General features: G+C 47.1%; 1 protein-coding gene across 4 annotated transcripts in view; it reads right to left on the bottom strand.

The window, feature by feature from the left end:
• The window catches only part of ntrk2a (neurotrophic tyrosine kinase, receptor, type 2a), a 29,678-nt gene that overhangs the window by 9,783 nt on the left and 12,706 nt on the right, over positions 1–7,189 (bottom strand). The gene's annotated exons all lie outside the window — the stretch shown is intronic.

Raw genomic sequence — 7,189 nt, 5'->3', positions numbered from 1 at the left:
CTAACGCACTATGCCCTAATTCCCTAATGGCATTTTACAGTATAGTTAGGGAGACACGTAAACAGACAGGTGCTGTGACCATCATGCAACACGCACAAGAGCTGCTTCAGAGCTTAATGTGTTCAGAATTCCTTCAGAAATGTTGATGATGCTGAATGTGTGATAGCCACGCCCCTGACCACACACAGCCTGGCTCTTGGCATCCTGACAGTGACCCTCTTCCTGAAGAGAGGGGTGCAGATTGGGGCCCCGTTGGGGGGGGGGGGGTGTTTCTCCCTTACTGTAGATGAGATGATTATGTGTGATGTATATTTACCGTGCCTCTGTGCCCATACACTGTTATGGATTGTCTCGGACACAAAGGACGTACTAATCTCATTTTCTGAAACTATCAGATAAAACTGTTAACTGAGGCCAGCATCTGGCTTCCATCTTAACACAGCCCTGGCGTTGACACTGTGAGGAGTTCACACTCTAAAGCATTTACACTGTGAGGAGCTTACACTCTAAAGCATTTACACTGTGAGGAGTTTACACTCTAAAGCATTTACACTGTGAGGAGTTTACACTCTAAAGCATTTACATTGTGAGGAGCTTACACTCTAAAGCATTTACACTGTATGGAGTTCACACTGTAAAGCATTTACACTGTACAGAGTTCACACTGTAAAGCATTTACACTGTACAGAGTTCACACTGTGAGGAGTTTACACTGTACAGAGCTCATACTGCAAGAGACTTGCACTGTAAAGAAGTCGTAACACACTAAGGTGGTTTTTTTTTTTTTGCGGAATCTGTCTCATCTTTGAAAAATACCCTCTTTCACGTCGTAATAAACAACGTATATTTAATCCCAGAAAACGATTTGCTGTTCCGTTGAAATCCTGTTAACGCAGGGTGTTCTTTGACAGAATGAGATTATCAGTCAATACGCTGCTCATCATCAGGAAATGATGAAATATTCGCAAATGTGAAGCACGCCGTCGCAGACCGAGTGCACACTCAGGCCACGGCAACGTGAGGTGCAGATTCTCTAACACCCGTGGGTCAGTGTGTGGTCATAAGTTCTTGTGCAGCTGCACATACAGACACGCACGCACAAACACACATACACATACATGCACACGCACGCGCGCACACACGCACGCACGCACATGCGCGCATGCACAAACACACACACTCGCACGCACATACACACACACTCTCACATACACGCACTCACACACGCACGCACACACACGCACGCACATGCACGCACACGCACACAGGCATGCGCACACAGCTCTATTCATTACACAGCAGAGTGGGGGGGGGGGGTTTGGTGCACGGCTGTCAGTGAATCTCCGGGTGAACTGGTCACCTGCAGGCTCGGGGTCGCGACCGCCGTGATCGTTATAAAGTGCGTTAAGAGCTGCAGGGCGCAGTGTCACCGTCTCTGCGCGGGGAGCCGTGCCGGGGGCAGGTAATTGCTTATCGCTGCTCAAGTGAACGAGAGCGATGACTGCACGTCACTTGGTATCGATTCAATTGTCTGCAGGGGGAATGGGGAGGAGGATTGACTGCGATTGGTCATTTCCAGGGATCATTTCCTGGCTGTGATTGGCTGGTAACTCTGTCTGCGAGGGCAAGGTGTGCGAGACCATGAGAAGCTCAAAGCTGCTGTTAGAGTCATACTTTAGTGACACATGTCAATGACACTCTTTAGTGACACATTCTGATGACACTCCTTAGTGGCACATGTTAATGATACACTTTTGTGACATATTCGTGTCACACATTAGTGACGCACTTTGATGACACACTTTAGTGACACACTTTAGTGACACACATTAGTATCACGCATTAGTGTCACATGTTAGTGACACATAAACACACCTGTGCTGAATGAGGGCCTTATCAAACTGATCCTGTTTCCTTTGATATGGGATTAGTGACTCCTTTCCTATGGGATTAGTCTTTTCACTAATATATGGCCACTCATTACCAACACACTGTTATCAGTACTGAGATACAGTATTTATGGACACTCATACCTGTTAAACGGCAAAAAATATTACATATCATTACACTGCCAAAAACAATATACTATTATACAGAATTTATGCATAGTTACGCTTATACATACTGCAAAACATCAGCGCATTAACACAGGGTTAAACTACAGCACAGTGCATTAACACAGGGTTAAACTACAGCACAGTGCATTAACACAGGGTTAAACTGCAGCTCACTGCATTAACACAGGGTTAAACTGCAGTGCAGTGCATTAACACAGGGTTAAACTGCAGCTCAGTGCATTAACACAGGGTTAAACTGCAGTGCAGTGCATTAACACAGGGTTAAACTGCAGCGCAGTGCATTAACACAGGGTTAAACTGCAGTGCAGTGCATTAACACAGGGTTAAACTGCAGCTCAGTGCATTAACACAGGGTTAAACTGCAGTTCAGTGCATTAACACAGGGTTAAACTAGTGCAGTGCATTAACACAGGTTAACTGCAGCTCAGTGCATTAAAGGTTAACTGCAGTCAGCATTAACACAGGGTTAAACTACAGCACAGTGCATTAACACAGGGTTAAACTGCAGCACAGTGCTATAACCCACCGATGTTAACTAACATGGCATCAGACTGAGAAGTGGAGCTCTTTTCGGTTACTACAGGCTGACAGGGCTTTACAGAGAGAACAGCAGAGCCCCGTCCACACAGGTGCACCCCATCGGGTGGAACAGAACCCCCCCCCCCCCCGCGTTAACCGACCCGTGCATCAACAGCGAGGGAGGGGGGATGTGATCTATTGATCTCCTGAAGAGGAACAAACCAGAACAGGACAGTGTGTGTGTGTGGGGGGGGAGGCAGGCAACCCGATCCACATCCTGATAGGATTTCAATTACGCAGCAGAACTGTACCCCCCCCACCCCATCCCCACCCCCACCCCCCCAGAACTGGACTCGGTGCCTGTCCCATCCCGGCCCGCAATCTGCAGATAGAATTCCCAGCCAATATCAGAGGCCCCGTGTAAAAATAGAGGCCATTCTCTATTTTTAATCAAATAGATTCTGATTCTCACATGATGGTTATGCAGGTAGGAGTCACCTTGGCTGTAGTGGAGGCACTGAGAAACATTTCCTGCAAAGAGTCCAGAGCAAAATGACCTTTGAACCCCAACATCAGAGGGGTTCCAGGACAACTACCACTGAACAGCAGAAGGAAATCCAACACTTAGAAACGCCCATTCACACATACACACAAACACTAACACACACACACAGGCACACCAACACTCGCACGCCACACACAGAAATATACATCCACATTAACACATGCACGCATGCCTAATAGGTGTGTTTTGTTCCATTTGCTTCTGTGTTCAGTGTGTGTGTTGCCATTTGGGAGGGGCATGGTCAGAGGAACACCGTTTGATTGACAGGTTTACACCCCTGGCTTTCAGGAGGTCATGCACTCTCTGCTGTGACAATCTTATTGGTGGCCATTACTGCCACTCAATCCTGCTAATGTGTTGCCATGGAGTCAAGTCACTCCGGATCACTTAAAAGGGAATTTTATCCCCACCAAAAAATACACAATTACAGCAGAGTTTCAGATACCAGTGCATCACGACTTCCTGTAATTTAAAGTTACACAAAATATGTTCATTTCAATTATTCGGATCACTCATTGTTTGAAATAAGTAGCAGAGTATTAGTTGATAACAGTAGCTTTAGTTTTCATAATAAAATACAAGAATGTATCACACTGCACTCTACTGCCCTGTATCACACTGCACTCTACTGCCCTGCCCTGTATCACACTGCACTCTACTGCCCTGCCCTGTATCACACTGCACTCTACTGCCCTGTATCACCACACTCACTCCCTGCCCTGTATCACACTGCACTCTACTGCCCTGTATCACACTGCACTCACTCCTGTCCTGTATCACACTGCACTCTACTGCCCTGTATCACACTGCACTCTACTGCCCTGCCCTGTATCACACTGCACTCTACTGCCCTGTATCACACTGCACTCTACTGCCCTGCCCTGTATCACACTGCACTCTACTGCCCTGTATCACACTGCACTCTACTGCCTGCCTGTTCACTGGCTCTACTCCCTGATCCACACTGCACTCTACTGCCTCTGCCCTTTTATCACTGCACTCTACGCCACTGCCGTTAAACACACTGCACTCTACTGCCCTGTACACTGTATCACACTGCACTCTACTGCCTGCTGTATGACACTGCACTCTACTGTCCTGATCACACTGCCCCTTACTGCTCTGTTCCACTGCACTCTGTCCCTGCACTGTATCACACTCACTGTATGCACTGTATCAAACTGCACTCTATGCCCTGCCCTGTATACACTGCATCTACTTTGCCTGCTCTGTATCACACTGCACTCTACTGCCCTGTATCACACTGCGCTCTACTGCCCTGCCCTGTATCACACTGCACTCCACTGCCCTGTATCACACTGCACTCTACTGCTCTGTATCACACTGCACTCTACTGCCCTGTCCTGTATCACACTGCACTCTACAGCAGCGAAACAGAAAATCACTGCATCTACTGTTTTCTGGTTCATCATTGGGCTTTCTAACTCCACAAAGAACCAAAACACAGTCATTAAGCACCTCTACTTTATTGCTTTTATTACACCTATACAGGTCAGTCTACAAGGCACACACACCTTTAAAACCAGGTTTTCCTCACCAAAGCTGGATTAACACTTTAAACTTGCTATAGTGACCGTGTGGTTAGAGCACATTCCTATGCATATGCATTACATTCCAGTCCACAGAAGATATTTACAATGCAAATGCATGTGTCCTTTATCTGGGGATGTGTACATCCTGACTGTAGCAACATTTATATTAATATGAAAAAATGTTATCAAAAAGACTTCCCAGAAAACAGTATAAAAATACATATTAGCATTTACATTCAGTGAGATGCATATAACTTTTATTTCCTAAAAACTTTGTTTTTTTATCATAAAATGAATTAATCTTAAAGATTGAAAATTACACACAACTACCAGTTAAAGGAATATGTCCATAACTGTGAAGATCATACTGAAAGAACACAAAATATCTAAAGTCACAAGATGAAACCGTCTCCATGGTGACCCTGAAATGTCCTCAATGAAATATTTTCAGACAGTGAAATATGAATCCCCCACCACGAAGCTGCCCTGAACTGCGCAGTTCTGTGTGTGTGTGTGTGTGTGTGCGCGTACATGCGCATTTGAACAATCTAATGACCAGATTATATTTTCATCGATAAACCTTTAAAAATAAGAATAACTTGTTGTTTGACAATTTGAAAACAAAAACATAAAAGATAAGCAGTGAAAAGGAAATCGACAAAAAAACAGACTCACACACACACATTCTCTCCTAGGGTGGAGCAGCAGCGGTAGTAATGGGGATTAGGGTGGAGCAGCAGCGGTAGTGATGGGGATTAGGGTGGAGCAGCAGCAGTAGTAATGGGGATTAGGGTGGAGCAGCAGCGGTAGTAATGGGGATTAGGGTGGAGCAGCAGCGGTAGTAATGGGGATTAGGGTGGAGCAGCAGCAGTAGTAATGGGGATTAGGGTGGAGCAGCAGCGGTAGTAATGGGGATTAGGGTGGAGCAGCAGCGGTAGTAATGGGGATTAGGGTGGAGCAGCAGCGGTAGTAATGGGGATTAGGGGGGAGCAGCAGCGTGTAATGGATTAGGGAGCAGCGTAGGAATGGAGTTAGGGTGGAGCAGCAGCGGTAGTAATAGGGATTAGGGTGGAGCAGCAGCGGTAGTAATGGGGATTGGGGGGGAGCAGCAGCGGTAGTAATGGGGATTGGGGGGAGCAGCAGCGATAGTAATGGGGATTAGGGTGGAGGCAGTCATGTGGATTAGGAGATCTTGCTCCACACTCTGCTCCTCCAGCTCCTGACATCCTTCTACTCGGCTCCTGTGTGTACGTGTGCAGGAGAATGCGTGTGAGAGAAAGACAGATGCAGTCGAAAGGTGGACATTTTTCCCATTTCTTGTACAAACTGCCCCAGCTCCGCATGTATGGAACTCCCTAGCTGCCCTGCCCCACCCATTCCCCTGAGCACAGAACATACTCAGACGAGGAAGTGGGTTAATGCTGTCCTGTCTCTGTGCCCTAAATTATTAATCTACACACAGCACACAGAGAGCTGTCCTCCTCTCAAACATACCTCAACCTTATTGGCTGGAGTTCTACTACATTTCTCTTCCCTGATTGGATACTCCTCCAGTTCTTCACCATATCTCTCCCGATTGGCTCGAGTTCTCCGCTACATCTCTCCTGATTGGTTGGAGTTCTCCATCATATCTCTCCTTATTGTTTGGATGGTCTCCACCATATCTCTCCCCTGATTAGTTGGAGTTCCTCCGTGGGATTCTTACCTGTTTTATAATACTCCATGACCACTACATAACTGCTTTACAATGCTTCATAACTTCATAACTACTCCTATTTTCTCTCTGTTTACTTCAGTTCAAACATGTTTTTATTGGCATGACTACACATTACAGAGGAAGCAAAAGCAGTGGAGGCTGGTGATAACTCCCAGAGTTCAATGCAGGTCAGTGGGGCAGCTCATACTGCAGGGCAGCTAGGGGCAGCTCATACAGCAGGGCAGCTAGGGGCAGCTCATACAGCAGGGCAGCTCAGGGCAGCTCATACAGTTGGCAGCTCACCTGGCGTCGCCTGAGGTCCGGAGCTGTGCTCTCTGGTCACAGTCAGCCTGCGCCAGCTGCACATGCAGTATACTCCTCCAGTGCAGCAACTGCGCAGCTCAGCTGGTGGGCTGCAGAGTGACTGCGCAGCTCAGCTGGGGGGCTGCAGAGTGACTGCGCAGCTCAGCTGTGGGGGCTGCAGAGTGTCTGTGCAGCTGGATCAGTCTCAAGGAACTGGGTTTTAAGGAACTGGGGTGGGGATGTTTATTATATCTTGTTAGCATATCTCTCTCTCTTTTCATTGTAAGCAAATTTTCACAGTACAGTAGAAAGTGTCCCCCTCTCTGCCTCTCCCTCCTGTATGCGCCCCCACTCAGGGAGGGGTCACCGTGTCTCTGGCCCCGGGTTCGATGGCTGTGAGGTCACCAGCACCTCGGCTGGACCGTTATGAAATAAAACAAACCCTGAAGGAGACAAACAAAACAAAACCAAATAA

This window comes from Anguilla rostrata, chromosome 10 (genome assembly GCF_018555375.3).
Source record: "Anguilla rostrata isolate EN2019 chromosome 10, ASM1855537v3, whole genome shotgun sequence".
NCBI lineage: Eukaryota > Metazoa > Chordata > Actinopteri > Anguilliformes > Anguillidae > Anguilla > Anguilla rostrata.
This window is presented reverse-complemented; position numbering and strand designations above follow the sequence as displayed.